Genomic DNA, 18,135 nt, shown 5'->3' on the forward strand with positions numbered 1-18,135 from the left:
AGGAAAAAAATCCAACTCTAAAAGGCAAAAGGCAAATGTTATTAATACAGATATTACTGAAAAGTTTGTGAAGGGGAGGGGAATAGGATTTATGTTATAGACCACAAAGCAAAATTTAATGATTTATTATTACTACCTCTGTTTTTCCTCAAAATCCTTCTCGAAGTATTAGAAGCTTCATCAGTTATTTTCCATCCCCTCTTACACCCTGTTTAAAATCCCTTGTATTATCTCCCACAATTTAGCTGGCATTCTCATTTTTAAAATCCCATCTAGTAAAACTACCCTGGTCATTTACTTGAGTTCACTCTTTCTTTCACTCATAGAAAGAAACTTGGTAAGCCACACTTGCTGCTAAGGGTTGAACTATTTAACTCCTCAGTTTAATTTTATGTTTATAATGTTAACAATGATATGATATTGGCATTGTACCAAAAAAATAGTAAACTCCTCAATAAAAAGAAAAGTGGCTACAAAAAAAAAAAAAAGTCTTCCTTTGCTTTGTAGGATCTCAATAAATAGTGACACAGAAGTGTTATTGAAACCCAAACGAGGGTGGAAAAAAGTCTAAAATACAAAGTGTTCATTAGCAATCAAGCTTTAATATTTTTAACTCAGGTACCACTGTCAAACATAAAAAATGTTCAAAAGTCCAGGAAGATATTGCAAACATTTGGTGAGTGGAGAAAGATTGTAAATTCTGCCTTTTCTTTTTCTCTGCCATTCAGCTTGGTGGATTTCTATTTTTTTTTTTTTTTTTTTTTTGTGGTACACGGGCCTCTTACTGTTATGGCCTCTCCCTCTCACTGTTGTGGCCTCTCCCATTGCGGAGCACAGGCTCCGGATGCGCAGGCTCAGCGGCAATGGTTCACAGGCCTAGCCGCTCCGCGGCATGTGGGATCTTCCCGACCTGGGGCATGAACCCGTGTCCCCTGCATAGGCAGATGGACTCTCAACCACTGTGCCACCAGGGAAGCCCTCTATTTGTTTTTGTTTATTCTTCATTTAACAAGATGCATTGAGTACTTCATGCATGCTCCAAGTCCTCTGGAAACCGAGGTTAAAACTACGTTGCCCTGCCTTTGGGTGTGTAAAGCTAGCTGACGAGAGTAGAGGGATATGATTTATTCTGCTAGAAGAAATCAATTAGTTATTAGAGCCCAAATAGCATGAGACCTGAACCTGATGTCGAATCAGACTTTAACAGGAGGGCAGGTCATAAAGGGACCCTGGAGGAAGAAATGAAGACAAAGGTATGTAAAAGAAGATGGTGAGTTACAAGAACTGCAAATACATTGATGCATGCAGAGCAAAAAGTTTGTGAATACACACTTCAGAATCAGACTCTTTTGAGCTGCTTTTCAGAGCTGAATGATGAACAGTCTCTGATTGTTGGATGGCTCATTTCTAAATTGGGGATAATCATGGCAACTTTCTCATTATGAGAGGATTTATTTTATGCATTTGGCACAGTGTTTGGCAAACTCAATGGTCAATAAATATTAGTACTTCTCTCCTTTCCTTTTCACCTTTAATTTTCCTTCACCTCTTTCTTTTGAAGGTATTCCTAGAGATGATGCTTGAAATATTAAGAGGGGGAAATGTCATAAAGAAGATTGTTTTCAGTGCAAAGCAGATTCAGGAAAGGATAGGTAATAATATTTGTAGAGTTATAATACTATTAACTTTGTACAAAAGTAATATTTTTTCTATGTTGCTAGAAAGTTTTAAGGATAGAATCTATATATTTAGAAATTTTTAAAAAATTGATTAGCCATAGGAAAGCTGAAGCTCATGGCTTCCCTAATATTACTACAAAACTAAGTCACAGATTAAATGTAGAAGAATCAATAATGACATAACAGATAATTTAACATTTTGGTTGCTTCTTCTGAAAGCAGGGGAAAATAGTGCTCGAGCAATGTTTTCTTTTGAATGATCCTTCAGTTAGTATTATCAAAATGAATAATAATCTAAAGTAAGAAATTAAATACTATATGGGCTTCCCTGGTGCCGCAGTGGTTGAGAGTCCACCTGCCGATGCAGGGGACACGGGTTTGTGCCCCGGTCCGGGAAGATCCCACATGCCGCGGAGTGGCTGGGCCCGTGAGCCATGGCCACTGAGCCTGCGCGTTCGGAGCCTGTGCAACAGGAGAGGCCACAACAGTGAGAGGCCCGCGTACCGCAAAGATAAATAAATAAATAAATAAATAATTAAATACTATAAAGCTATTTCCAAGAATGTTAATGTATAATTTATTTGTACTGTTACCTTTTGTATGCTACATTTTAAAATAAAAACAAATGGTACTAAGATATTTGTGTTTCAACATTGTAATCTGAAGGTTTCTTTTAACTGAAAAAAGTAAAACTGCTTGGCTTGAAAATATTTATTTAAGAATATTCTTGTGTTTGAGATTTCTTGTTTAGTGTAATCCAGATTGATTAGTTAGCATGGATGATCTGGTCATGTTCTTCTAAGACTTATGGGGATTATAAACAATTATCATTCCATGCATATTTGATGATATAATTCATAAGGAAAATAACTGTTCCCTTTTAGTTCTTAGTGGGCAGAAGTCTATACCTAACAATCTCATCTGATTATGACTAACAAGTGACACTGAGTGCCAAAGTAGCTCTATCCAGGAGTTCAGAAGTCAAAGTGAAATAGTCACATCAGCCCTGACTCACCATTTAATGAATGAAGATGGTGACTTTGATGCACTTGTTTAGAACGTCTCAATTCTTCTTGATGTGTGATGTAAAGAAAAAAATAACAATTAAAATTAATTATGACCCTTGTAAATGTATAATATGTATGAGGTTTTCTTAATTTTTTTTAACTAATGCTTGATTATATTTCCACCTATGAATCATGTGGTTAGTGTGAATGAAAAATGTTGCCTGCTGTATCAATGAACAAAGGATGTTGCAGATATCAAGCCACTACAGCTGTCCCCATTGGTGAGCCCTGAGAGAACTTAGGATGGAAACAAATGGCTGTCCACTGCCAAGACATTGCTCACTGCAATCACCCCCAAAGGTCCACTCTGAGGGGACTCAGGATAGGAAAGAACAGGATACTGACCCTAGATAGCTAAGGTGCATATCAAAGAAATGATTTCAATGATCCCGGACTCTTGCATCTTTCCATATGTGTAGAAAGGTGTTAAGTGCATTAACATGAAATATCCAGTTTTCTTTAACAGTAATCTTTTGATGTTCCGACTACCTGTTTTTGTTGCAAAAACCCCTATATATCTGGCTTCTCCCTTACCTCTTCAGAGCAGTCCCTCAGAGCTATTTGAGGAGCTGTCTTTCAGGCTTGAAGGCCTCAGAAAGCATGCCAAGTAAAACATAATTCTCAACTTTTAGGTTGTGCATTTTTCTTCAGTTGACTTTAGCTATATATTGAAGTAGAATAAACTTTAAATTCAACCAATTTATTTGGTAAAATAATCTTTGGAAGTAACTTCCTTTATTCATCTTCTTATAAGTCCAATAGCCTTTATTCATAAATTTCATTAAAGAATTCAAAGCATTTCTTTCCATTCTTCTCAATAATATTGTTTGAATAATTCATAGGAAGCTTGGACTACTTTTCTGATATAAACATTTATTTAATAGAATAATGATATTTGTGGAAACAAATATGATGTTGGTGTGGTATCTAACAATTTCTTCTGCTATGGATGTCTAGAAAACTTTTATAACTATTACCACATTTCTTAAAAGTCTCAATTATCAGTGGCTTCCTTTTTATATTCTCATTGAGGATTATTAACAATTTGTGACGATACTGTGTATAAAATTCATGCAGATCATCTTGACTTTCATTTATATAAAGTGCTTTTATCTCAGATTAGAATTTGGAGTATGTATTATGTTTATATCCATTATATTATGAATGTGGACATAACAGTTAAAGTGTCACTTTGAAAATTTTTTCTCTGCTTTGAGTATTTTCATTGTTCATGTATAACAGAAAATTGTCAAGATTATTTTTCACATTAAATATGGTAATGGAGTCATGAATAAAAAGAATTATCCTTGGAAAGATATGTGAGACAAGACGTTAGTATTGAGATATAGAAATACAGCAGAGATAATGTATAATGGGCTTCGTAAACTGTTTTACACCCATGTTTTAAACGTACAATTGGAACAAATGGGAAAAGCCAGGAAATTCAACAAATTGCTAAACAAAACATTCTTCTTAAGAGTATGAGACATGATTACTTACTTATGAATAATAGTTTGTAGAAGATAAGAGAAAACTGAGATCAGAGCTACTGATGTATCTAGTGACTGGGGTCCCCCTTTGCCCTAATACGCAGTGGGGTAGTAAGTATGCACCGAAGGCCACCACCATCCAAATGGAGAGAAACATAATGAAGCCAGTGACAGTTTGAAAGAGTTGTTTAATAGGAAACCCTGTGAAGGAAGCAGTAAGATCAGGAATTGTGTGCAAATGTGAATGTGTGTGTTTGTGTGTGTGTCTGTGGGAATGTGCAAGCAGTAGGGAAGCCTCAAGGACAACAGAGAGTTGTCTCCAGTGATTCTTCTGATTTGGCTGAATCAGTGTTTTCTTTTGAGGTAGCTTGAACTAAAAACCTTGCTCAAACTTTTCAAAGTTTTAAGGTGCCAGTCTCTAATTCTTGCAGTGCTCCCAAACCAAAGGGACTCTTAGATTCCAAAGGAAGTCCTCTAGGTGATTATCAATATAAATACATAAGAACCAGTGACTATAACGGTTGCTAGAAGATGGCAAATGCAATCTGGAAGACCTAGAATAAAAGGCACTTTTTAGACACCAGCTTTGTTTGAAGATGTCAGTGAAAAAGGGTTGATTGTTCTTGGTTTTTTTCCAGCACTAAGATGAAAGGAGCAGTCTTCGGGCCTTTGGAGCACATGGAGAACCCACCAAAAAATACAGGCGACGTATAGGATCACTAAAAGTCAAAGTAGTTTTCCTAGCAGAACCAAAATAAAAGCATTATCTGAAAGAGGAACAGGAATGGACCATGAGGCAGCAGGAGGAGAAATTTAATTTAAAACTACAGAGATGCTGAAATATTTATTGTATTTTGGAGTTAAGGTTTTTATTCTGACAGTCCCAATTAATTAATAAATTAAATAGTAAGCATGGCGAGAATAATTCCCTATTTTTAAGTGTGGGCTGTACGTACTGACTTCCTGTCATAGAGTATAGAGAAAAAAGTAAAATACTAAATTAACGGTGGAAAAAGCTGACAAACACTACCTCATCCAGATGATTAAGTTCAACATAAATGTCATAAATCATGTCTATCCTCTTGATAGGATGTATGGAAAAGGGCACACTACCTCTTTGTTCTTCCACCCAATAACTCATAACTCAGGTACTGTCGTGAGAAAAACATCAGACCAATTTCAATAGAGGAACATCCTACAAAGTATCTGATCAGTACTCCTCAAAACTTTAAAAAGCATCAAAAATAAGGTAAGGAAGTTGAAGAAAGCGCCATAGTCATGAAGATCATAAGGGACACTAAATATAATGTGGTATGCTGGATATGACCCAGAATAGAAAGTGGACATTGAGTAAAAACAAGGGAATCCAAGTAAAGTATGGAATTTAGTTAAAAACAATATATCAGTATTGGTTGGTTCATTGTAACAAATGTACCATACTCATATAAGATGTTAATAAGGGTAAAACCTGGGTTTAAAATACATGGAAACTCTCTGTACTTCCTTCACAATTTTTTCTATACATCTAAAACTGTTCTAAAATATAAATTATGTTTGGAAAAGTCATTAGACTGTTTGAATAACTGATCTGAGTTGGCTGAAAACCAAATGACTGAGCACAGATGACAATTTGATTGTCATTGGACCTGATGCAGGACGCCAAAGATGTGAACATTATTAGATAAAAAAATAGACCCAGGAGATCCCAGATCTGTTTTAAAATTCTTGAGGGGATTTTGAAGGGGATGCACTATAGAAATAACAAAACAAAAATAGGGGACGATTGAATTAAATATAATACCCAAAATAATAGGAGACTATATAGTTGACCCTTGAACAACACAGGTTTGAACTATGCAGGTCCACTTGTATGCGGATTTTTTTCATTAAATACTACAGTAGTACTACGGGATCTGTGCTGTTGGTTGAATCTGTAAACGCGGAACCCCTGCCCTGGATAAGGAAGACAAACTGTAAATTTATATGAAGATTTTCAACAGCAGGGAGAGTTTTCCCCCCTAACCTACACATTGTTGAAGGGCCAACTGTAGTATCAAATGACACCTAACTTGACACATCTGCATGAAATTTATAATTTCCAAGAATAAAGAGAGTACTTTACATACTTATAGAACAAGAAAAGCAAAGCAATTTAAAGGAAATAACCCCTCAGCTTAGACAGCTTTCTTCCAGACTACAGGCCCCTGACCTCTCTTTCTTAAACTTTTTACTTTAGAAAACTTGCAGTTGTAATTCTTTTCTCTGCCCTTTAAGATGCAAATCACTTACCACCCGGGAATGCCTTCTCAAAGACTAGGCAACCATCCCTTTAAAATGTAATCATTAAGATTGATATGCCCTCTGTCTTCCACCCTCTGTGGGAGCCTGGAGTCTGACTCTGATTCCCTAATGTGCTCCAGTACTTTTTCACTAGCTCATACCAGTGCTTAAAAACTCTCTGACCTTTTGTTTCTATAGAATAGAGTTCAATCTGTCTTCCCTTTTGCAATAGTCTTAAATAAAATCTTCCTTGCCTATTCAGCTGCTCTGGTTCAATTCTTCTTTTACAGAATGTAAATAAGATTTCAAGAAAACATGATGAAATGTTGAAGGCAAATGATTCTGAATCTAGACTTAGATCCAGCTATATTTACATATTTGACTATAAGAATCAAATAAAGACATCTTCAACCACATAAGAACTTTGAAAAAATTAATCTAGGCCACACACTCATAAAATAAATCTTAAGGAGATGTTTCAAAAAATCAAAAAACTGATTCAGGAAGAAGTGTAAATGTAAAAGATAAGGACGATGAAAGAATTAGAAAAACAATAGTTAATTCTAAATTATTATTGATAATGCTTGTAAAATATACTCTAATAGTTATATTTAACCATAAAATAGAATAAAGGTAGTATAGAAGTATTAATACAACCTGGGAAAATGTGAGGTAATTTTAACTGAAGTTGGAAGATGATATAATGAAACACAGAAAAAAAATTGAAGAGCATATTCATAGGAAGGTGACATTTTGGAGGACAGGAAATGTGTTTCTTAAAAATACAAGGCTAGGGCTTCCCTGGTGGCACAGTGGTTGAGAGTCTGCCTGCCGATGCAGGGGACACGGGTTCGTGCCCCGGTCCAGGAAGATCCCACGTGCCGTGGAGTGGCTGGGCCCGTGAGCCATGGCAGCTGGGCCTGCGTGTCCAGAGCCTGTGCTCCGCAACAGGAGAGGCCACAGCAGTGAGAGGCCCACGTACTGCAAAAAGAAAAAAAAAAAAAAAATACAAGCCTGGGCTTATATAGATAATATGAGAGTAACACAAAATTTTCAAAGTCTCAATTTAGCAGAGGTATGACAAAGAAAGAAAGGAGATGAAACAATCTAAGAAATTAAAATGAAAGCAAAACAAACACAACAAGAAAAATGATGAAGAGAATGATCAGAAAACAGAAAATCATACCAGTAAGAGAAATGTAAAGCTCAAAAAGCACATTGGGGCTTCCCTGGTGGCGCAGTGGTTGAGAGTCTGCCTGCCAATGCAGGGGACACAGGTCCGTGCCCTGGTCTGGGAGGATCCCACATGCCGCGGAGTGGCTGGGCCCGTGAGTCATGGCAGCTGGGCCTGCGCGTCCAGAGCCTGTGCTCCGCAACAGGAGAGGCCACAGCAGTGAGAGGCCCACGTACTGCAAAAAGAAAAAAAAAAAAAATACAAGCCTGGGCTTATATAGATAATATGAGAGTAACACAAAATTTTCAAAGTCTCAATTTAGCAGAGGAATGACAAAGAAAGAAAGGAGATGAAACAATCTAAGAAATTAAAATGAAAGCAAAACAAACACAACAAGAAAAATGATAAAGAGAATGATCAGAAAACAGAAAATCATACCAGTAAGAGAAATGTAAAGCTCAAAAAGCACATTGGGGCTTCCCTGGTGGCGCAGTGGTTGAGAGTCCGCCTGCCAATGCAGGGGACACAGGTCCGTGCCCTGGTCTGGGAGGATCCCACATGCCGCGGAGCGGCTGGGCCCGTGAGCCATGGCTGCTGGGCCTGCGCGTCCGGAGCCTGTGCTCCGCAGTGGGAGGGGCCACAGTGGCACTGGAAATGAACAGTCAAGTCAGAGAGCGATTATAACTGTGACCAAACACATGAAAACATCTTTACTCTTACTAATAATGAGGAAAATGCAAATTAAAACAACAACAACATTTAACAAAAAATAAAAGTAATTAAAAGATAAATTTCTACTCTTTTTCATAGTATAAGTGGCAAAATGACACTTCCACGAATTTTGTTAGGGTTGTAAACTGGTATATAGTTTGTGCAAGACAGTTTTGCAAGATTCTATCAAAATTTAAAACTTGTCTAATCTTTGTCACAGCAATTTCCATTCTAAGGATCTAGAACTATCCTTAGAACTATCCACAAAGATAAGATATGTGTTTGCACAAAGATATGTGTTTGTCACAGTACACCCAAAGTTTATTAATGGAAACATTTTATTTGCTTCTCTATAAAATGGATATAGCTATATTTATAAATAATAAAATGGATCTTCAGTTTGATATGAGGCAATATCTATAAGGTTGCTTTTTAAAACAGATTTTAGAACTATTTTTATATTTGGTTCTTATTTGAAAAAAAAAATAGTTCTTACCTGTATGTATACACCCATAGAAACACATGACACACACATATATACACATAAAGTATCAATACCAAACGGTTGATATTGATTAACCCTGGTGAGATTTATATGTTTGGGGAAGCTTTAAGAAACAAGTTTTACTATATCCCTTGAATTATTTTACAACACTGATATTTCTATGACTAAAAGGTAAAAAAAAAAAATGCACAACAGTAAATATAATATAATAAGCCCATCTATGATATATACACAACATAAATGCTCTTATGCTCTCTCTCAATAGATGGAGGGCATATTGATGTAAGATAATTTTAAAGCTGTATTGTGTTATGTAAAACTTTTTATTAATTAGCCTAGAAATTAAGATGTCCTATGAAGCATTGTTTTATGGGAAGTTATTTCTAACTTATCAAACTAAAAAGAAATTTTAGGTTCATACAACACTTAATAGTTCATTACTATATGATAGACAGAATTTTCAAAAAAGTATTTCTCTCAACCAAGTTCATATAATTCTTGAATTTCTTTTTTTTTCTTTTAACTTAGCCTTACTTAATGTTAATCTAGATTTTTTTGTTAGAGGGTATTTTATGGATACTTTTTATACTTATGTTCTTACTATCTTTTACTTCAAAGGAAGAAAACTTATTGTCTGAGTGTTTCTTTCTTCAAACATGTTACTAAAAACAGATAATTTAATATTTTGGACAAAGGCCTTCTTCAGAATATTCCCTTTGACTTCACACACACACACACACACACACACACACACACACACACACACAGTGCTTACTCTTTGTTTTTGTCTGTTTGTTTATTATAGTTGATGTACAATATTGTATAAATTACAAGTGTACAATATAGTGATTCACAATTTTAAAGGTTATATTCCATTTATAGTTATTACAAAATATTGGCAATATTCCCCATGTTGTATAATATATTCTTATAGCTTATTTTATACATAATTGTTTGTACATTTTAGTCCCCTACTCCTTTATGGCCCCTCCTCCCTACCCTCTCAGTCTTGGTAACCACTAGTTGCTTCTCTATATCTGAGAGTCTACTTCTTTTTTGTTATTTTCACTAGTTGGTTGTATTTTTTAGATTTCACATATAAGTCGTATCATACAGTATTTGTCTTTCACTCTCTGACTTATTTCACTTAGCATAATACCCTCTAAGTCCATCCATGTTATTGCAAATGGCAAAATTTCATTCTTTTTATGACTGAGTAGTATTCTATTGTATATATATACCACAACTTCTTTATCCATTTATCTGTTGATGGACACTGAGATTACTTCCATATCTTGTCAACTGTAAATAATGCTGCCATGAACATTGGGGTGCATGCATCTTTTCAAATTGGTGTTTTCTGGGGTTTTTTTGGCTATATATCCAGGAGTGGAATTGCTGGGTCATGTGGTATTTCTATTTTTAGTTTTTTGAGAAACCTCAAAAAACTATACCAATTTACATTCTCACCAACAGTGTATGATGGTTCCCTTTTCTCCACATCTTCACCAATATTTATTTGTGCTCTTTTTGATGATAGACATTCTGTCAGGTGTGAGATGATATATCATTGAGGTTTTGATTAGCATTTCTCTGATGATTAGCATTGTTGAGCATCTTTTCATGTGACTGTTGGCCATCTGCCTGTTTTCTTTGGCAAAATATCTATTCCAGTCTCTACCCATTTTTTAATTGGAATGCTTGCATTTTTGATGTTGAGTTGTATGAGCTGTTTATATGTTTGGTCATACTATTTATAAATATTTTCTACCATTCAGTAGGTTGTCTTTTCATTTTGTAGGTGGTTTCCTTTGTTGTGCAAAAGCTTTTAAGTTTAATTAGGACCAGATGGCTTCACAGGTGAATTCTACCAAACATTTAGAAAAGAGTCAACAACTATTCTTCTCAAACTCTGCCAAAAATTTTCAGAGGAAGGAACACTTACAAACTCATTCTATGAGGCCAGCATCATCCTGATTCCAAAACCAGAAAATGATTTCACAAAAACAGGGCAATATCACTGATGAACATAGATTCAAAAATCCTCAACAAAATATTAGCAAACCAATCCAACAATACGTTAAAAGGATCATACACCATGATCGAGTGGGATTTATTCAAGGGATACAAGGATTTTTCAATATTCACAATTCAATCAGTGTAATACACCACATTAACAAATCCAAGAAAAAAAACCATACGATCATCTCAGAAGATTCAGAAAAAAAGCTCTTGACAAAATTAAACATCCAGGTTTGATGAAAACTCCCCAGAAAGTGGGCATAGAGGGAATATACCTCAACATAATAAAGGCCATATATGACAAACCCACAGCTAACCTCATACTCAACTGTGGAAAGCTGAAAGCATTTCCTCTAAAATCAGGAACAAGGCAAGGATGACCACTCTTGCTCTTTGTTTGAATTTTATTTCATTCAAAGAATAAAATTTTGGGTCACTGAAGTTTAAAAGACATAAGAAAATTTCTCTTTCTTCCCCCATCAGGATTGTTTTTCTGAACCCTTGTGTCTTTCATGGAATTTGAGAATATGAGTCAAAATTCAAAACACTACTTCCTTGTGTTCTTAGCAAAGCTCTCACCAGAGGTGTCTGAAGCCTTGACAGTGGGAAGCAACTCATTTATATTGTCAGTCTTATTGAGGAAAAAAAAACTGAAAAAATGTCTTCCCTCAAAGAGGAGACTCTCTCTATTCACCATTGAACATTTTTTATTCTTTATCCAAAAGCTTTAAAGTCTAACGTGTCCTCTTACTTCTAGGCCTATGAGACTATAGTTCTACTATTAATTCCCTCTGAAAGAAGCCAACTGCAAGGTTATATGCAGTCAGCCATTAACCACAGCCCAAGGAATTCCAAGGTACAAACTACGCGATGTGAAAATTACAGGTGTTCAATGTTGATAAAAATTCAATTCCAGGGGCTTCCCTCTCTACCTGCCAGAGAAACAGTTGTTTTTCTAATTCCAAATTGTTTCTAAATTCAGCATAGGTATGATTGTTACCAAATATTCAAAAAATGGTTAAAGTAATATTGTGAGAAACATTTTTGTTTTTAGTATAAACGATATAAATGAACATCTTCTCTTCATCCTTTCCTAAGGGAATAATTATTAATGGTTTGGCATGAGGAATCATAGACCTCCTTCTAGTCACAAATGGATGGACAGATTGAGAGTCACAGTCATAGAGTGACAATATTTAGTGCTCAGAAACCTGGCACAGCTGAGGGAGGGGTGAAGGGTGGAGCTGAAAACTTTCAATTTAATGAAAATCACCAACGTGAAGGATGGAACCAACAGCTCTTGCCCCAATGTGCACATGGAACAAGCTGCCTGTAAGATTGCAGATTGTTTATATGAGAGTCTAAAAAGCCTGAGAGAAAACATTTACATGTAGGTAGTGTCATTTTGTGTAGCTACCAATAGAAAAAAAAATATTCATTGACTCACATTCCACTTAAATCTAGTAGACAACTTTGCCTATGCCCACTTTGCAACTTTGCCACTGCCTATATAAATTGAGATTCCAATCAATTTACACTGAATTATTCCTAATTATGAACATTAAATATCACAAGACTTGAGGAAATTCTTCATGAAAAAGATAAAATTAACATAGAAAGGGAATTTGGGGAAAAACAAATACAGGAGAAAATATCTAGTTAACACAATTATAATTAATATTTTCAGAGACTAACAAGAATATATTGTACCCATTTTTTAAAACAAATTACATAATATTATATAAAAGGATCAGAGAAAAAGAAATGGGATATGGATTTGTTTGTGAAAGCAAAAATAAATAAAAATTCTATAGAAGTGTTGGAAGATAATTTAGAAAAAAATCTCCAGAAAGGTAGAGGGAAAAACAAAAAGGTGAGAAGAAATTGAGAAGACGATTAAAGACTAATCCAGCAGTCTCCATATCTAACACACAATTTTTAAAAGTAAGAATGAAAATAAAAAGGTAAAAATATCAAAAAAATAATGCATAAACATTTTCTAGCACTGAGGGCATGGGTTTCTAGATTATAAGAGTCATTATAAGAGTACTGTGCCCAGCACTGTGAATAAGACACATGCACACACAAAAACACCCAGCAATTTAATCATTGACAAATATCAGAATATCAGATGTAGCAGCTAGTATCCAAACATCGTCCTCCAATGACCCATACCTGCTAGTACTCACACTGGGAGTTTGTATCCTGCCATTCAATCTAGTCCTATATCAAATAGAATGTGGCAAATATGACGTTGAAGGACTTACAAGGCTAGGTCACAAAGACCATCTAGGTTCTGTCTTAGTACACTTCTTCCAGAATCAGTGACCCTGCTATGAACATTTGTTCACAGCACTTTCAGAGGCCACTCTGGAAGACAATCCCAGCTGATCTGCCAACTGATAACCAGCACCAACTGCAACCCTTGCAAATAAGCTTTCTTAGACATTCTGCCTAATCAAACTTTCAGGTGACTTTATCTGCAATCACTATCTAACTGCAACTTCATGAGGGATGCCAGGTAGGTTCAGTCAACCCACAGGACCATACAGGATAACAATAAATTGCTGTTCTAAGGCACTGAATCTGGGGATGTATTTTGGGTTCCTGTGTCAATTCCAATGTGGGGGGGGGGAGAGGGAAAGTACTTCCCACATAACACCAAGCAATTCTTGAACAGCAAGAATTTAGCTGAGCTCCGACACTACCTATCTACCCAAAGATAGCATCAGACCCCATAGGTGGGGGGTTCAGTTTGACAAGACTGTCCCCCCACTTCCATTGCCAGTCCAGGTTGTTACCTGGACTTTTGACCAACTGGCTATAAATGAGAGATTCCAACAACTCCTCCTTGTGTTTGATTAATTTGCTAGAGAGGCTCACAGAACTCAGAGAACACTTTACTTACTAGAACACCAGTTTATTATAAAAGGAGGTAATTTAGGAACAGCCATGGGACTCCCCTGCTGGCACAGTGGTTAAAAATCCCCCTGCCAATGCAGGGGACATGAGTTCAAGCTCTGGTCCAGGAAGATCCCATGTGCTGTGGAGCAACTAAGCCTGTGTGCCACAACTACTGAGCCTGTGCTTTACAGCCCAAGAGCCACAACTACTGAGCCCACATGCTGCAACTACTGAAGCCTGTGCACCTAGAGCCCATGCTCTGCAACAAGAGAAGCCACTGCAATGAGAAGCCCACACACTGCAACAAAGAGTAACCCCTCACTTACCACAACTAAAGAAAGCCCCTAGGCAGCAACAAAGACCCAACACAGCCAAAAATGAATAAATAAATTAATTAATTATTTTAGGAAAGGGAAAGCCACACAGAAAAGTTCATAGAGCAAGGTATGCCCTCTCCAGGTGTGCTACTCTCCCCAAATTTCCAAGTGTTCACCAACGTAGAAGCACGCCAAACCCAGTCTTTTTGGATATTTATGGAGGCTTCCTCACATAAGAACTATTGATTAGATCCTTGGCCACTGGTGACTGAGTCAACCTTCAGTCTTCTTCCCCTCCCTGGAGGTCAGATGCTGAGAATAAAAATGGCAATTTTCTAAGCACAGCCTTAGGGACCTAGGAGTATTCCAGAAGTCACTTCATTAAAATAACAAAAGACATATTTATCAATGTACATCAATTAGGTAATTCCATGTACCAGAAATGGAGATGAAGACAAAATATGTTCCTTATTATAAATCACAATAACACAAGAAGACTGCTTATAGCAGCAATATATGGCTGAAATGCCAGAATACACTAAATATTTTGAGAAAAAAAGAGGAAAGAAAGAAGAAAACAAAAAACAATGAAACATATTAACAAACTGAAGAATAAAAACCATATGATCATCTCAATAGATGCAGAAAAAGCTTTTGACAAAATTCAACACCATTTATGATAAAAACTCTCCAGAAAGTGAGCATAGAGGGAACCTACTTCAACATAATAAAGGCCATATATGACAAACCCACAGCAAACATCATGCTCAATGGTGAAAAACTGAAAGCATTTCCTCTAAGATCAGGAGCAAGACAAGGATGTTCACTCTCACCATCATTACTCAACATAGTTTTGGAAGTCCTAGTCTTGGCAATCAGAGAAGAAAAATAAATAAAAGGAATACAAATTGGAAAAGAAGAAGTAAAACTGTCACTTTTTGCAGATGACATGATATTACATAGAGGATCCTAAAGATGTCACCAGAAAACTACTAGAGCTAATCAATGAACTTGGTAAAGTTGCAGGATACAAAATTAATGCACAGAAATCTCTTGCATTCCTATACACTAATGATGAAATATCTGAAAGAGAAATTAAGGAAACACTCCCATTTACCACTGCAACAAAAAGAATAAAATACCTACGAATAAACCTACCTAGGTAGACAAAAGACCTGTATGCAGAGAACTATAAGACACTAATGAAAGAAATTAAAGATGATACCAACAGATGGAGAGATATCTAATGTTCTTGGATTGGAAGAATCGATACTGTGAAAATGACTATACTACCCAAAGCAATCTACAGATTCAATGCAATCCCTATCAAATTACCAGTGCCATTTTTTATAGAACTAGAACAAAAAATCTTAAAATTTGTATAGAGACAAAAAAGACCCCAAATAGCCAAAGCAGGCTTGAGGGAAAAAAATGGAGCTGGAGGAATCATACTCCCTGACTTCAGACTACACTACAAAGCTACAGTAATCAAGACAATATGGTACTGGCACAAAACTAGAAATATAAATCAATGGAACAGGATAGAAAGCACAGAGATAAGCCCACACACTTATGGTCAACTAATCTATGACAAAGGAGGCAAGGATATATAATGGAGAAAAGACAGCCTCTTCAATAAGTGGTGCTGGGAAAACTAGATAGCTACATGTAAAAGAATGAAATCAGAACACTCCCTAACACCACACACAAACATAAACTCAAAATGGATTAAAAACCTAAATGTAAGGCCAGACACTATAAAACTCTTAGAGGAAAACATAGGAAGAACATAAATCACAGCAAGATTTTTTTGATCCACCTCCTAGAGTAATGGAAATAAAAACAAAAATAAACAAATAGGACCTAATGAAACTTAAAAGGTTTTGCAAAGCAAAGGAAACTACAAACAAGATGAAAAGACAACCCTCAGAATGAGAGAAAATATTTGCAAACAAATCAACAAAGGATTCATCTCCAAAATATATAAACAGCTTATGCAGCTCAATATTAAAAAGCAAACCACCCAATCAAAAAATGGGCAGAAGACCTAAATAAACATTTCTCCAAAGAAGACATACAGATGGCCGAGAAGCACATGAAAAGCTGCTCAACATCACTAATTATTAGAGAAATGCAAATCAAAACTACCATGAGATATCACCTCACACCAGTTAGAATGGGCATCATCAGAAAATCTACAAACAACAAATGCTGGAGAGGGTGTGGAGAAAAGGGAACCCTCTTGCACTGTTGGTGGGAATGTAAATTGATACAGCCACTATGGAGAACAGGATGGAGCTTCCTTAAAAAACTACAAATAGAACTACCATATGACCCAGCAATCCCACTACTGGGCATATACCCAGAAAAAAAACATAATTCAAAGAGACACATGCACCCCAGTGTTCATTGCAGCACTATATATAATAGCCAGGTCATGGAAGCAACCTAAATGCCCATCCACAGATTAATGGATAAAGAAGATGTGTCACATATATACAATGGAATATTACTCAGCCATAAAAAGGAATGAAACTGGGTCATTTGTAGAGACGTGGATGGATATAGAGACTGTCATACAGAGTGAAGTAAGTTCACTTCACTTCACCTAGAAAAATGGTACAGATGAACTGGTTTGCAGGGAAGAAATAGAGATACAGATGTAGAGAACAAACATATAAACACCAAGGGTGGAAAGTGGTGGACAGGTGGTGGTGGTGGGATGAATTGGAAGATTGGGATTGACATATATACACTAATGTGTATAAAATAGATGACTAATAAGAAGCTGCTGTATAAAAAAATAAATGAAATTAAATTTAAAAATTAAGAAAACATAAAAAAAAAACGATGAAACACAGGAAACTTAGAAAAGCATTGGGACTGTTGGGCATAAGAATAGCAGTAGATTCATCAAAGGCATCTCTAGGAAGGAAAAGGTAATGAAGTAATATCTTCAAATTTCTTTGAAAAAAATAATTTTTATCCTAGAATTTTAATATCACTTAAACTGGTAAAAAAGTGAAGGCTAAAACCAAAAAAACAAAATACAAAACCTGCTTTAGACATACAAAGCCTCAAAATATTCACTTCTCAAACATGACCAATGAAAGATTTAATTAACGGATACACGAAAAAAAGGAAAGCATTTAAGGCACTATATAAAAGTTCAAACACCAGAACATTCTGGCAGACCTAAAGTATCAACAAACCAAAGAGAATCAGGAAAAGAAGGGCTTCAGAAGTAGGATCTATGGAAAAGGGGGAAAAAAAACCCTAATAGATAACCTGAAACTTTTGAGATTTTAGAAAACAGTACTGATAGGTTTATGACAAATATGTTGTGCTACTTGGAAATACCTAGAGATATGTTCATAGAAAGAAATATTTATGGGACTTCCCTGGTGGTGCAGTGGTTAAGACTCTGTGCTCCCAATGCAAGGGGCCTGGGTTTGATTCCTGGTCAGGGAACTAGATCTGCATGCTGCAACTAAAGATCCTGCACATGGCAACAAACATCCCACGTGCTGCAACTAAGACCCAGCACAGCCAAATAAATAAATACATATTAAATACATAATTAAATGTTATGTACTATTAGGCTGTAAATACTGATAAATAATTGAAAAAATAGTTGTGATATAAATACTTATGGGAGAGACTAAAAGAGATATTGGAGGTGGAGATGGAATAAGAGGGTTAAATCTAATCCATTGTCTATTGACAGAAAGTAAGTAGTATCTGACAATGACGGATCCATATAGAACAATATAAACCTCAAATTCACAATTCAGAAGTAAATAAAAGAGAATATGTTAACAAAGATAAAAGTGAATGTCTCTGTGCCTCTGTAGAATGCGAGGAAGTTGTGATGGCAAACAGTTTCTGTTGTTTTGTTATAAAACGTTTAATATTAATTGGCTTTATTAACTATGTTCAAATTTTATTAGACATGAATAAGGTGCCCAGAAGAAAAATCTTTAAAA

The 18,135-nt window shown here is 35.9% G+C and overlaps 2 long non-coding RNA genes across 2 annotated transcripts in view; one reads left to right on the top strand and one right to left on the bottom strand.

Moving 5' to 3' along the window:
- LOC125963426 (uncharacterized) overlaps positions 1-2,712 on the bottom strand; it is a 6,796-nt gene extending 4,084 nt beyond the window's left edge. The window contains exons 1-2 of the long non-coding RNA XR_007475392.1: positions 2,695-2,712; positions 1-17 (exon numbers count right to left, since the gene is read on the bottom strand). The exon at positions 1-17 is cut by the window's left edge and continues 32 nt beyond it. This is a non-coding gene — a long non-coding RNA (uncharacterized LOC125963426). The remainder of the gene's footprint in view (positions 18-2,694) is intronic.
- The window catches only part of LOC125963425 (uncharacterized), a 399,575-nt gene that overhangs the window by 79,463 nt on the left and 301,977 nt on the right, over positions 1-18,135 (top strand). The gene's annotated exons all lie outside the window — the stretch shown is intronic.

The sequence above is a fragment of the Orcinus orca genome, chromosome 2 (genome assembly GCF_937001465.1).
Source record: "Orcinus orca chromosome 2, mOrcOrc1.1, whole genome shotgun sequence".
NCBI lineage: Eukaryota > Metazoa > Chordata > Mammalia > Artiodactyla > Delphinidae > Orcinus > Orcinus orca.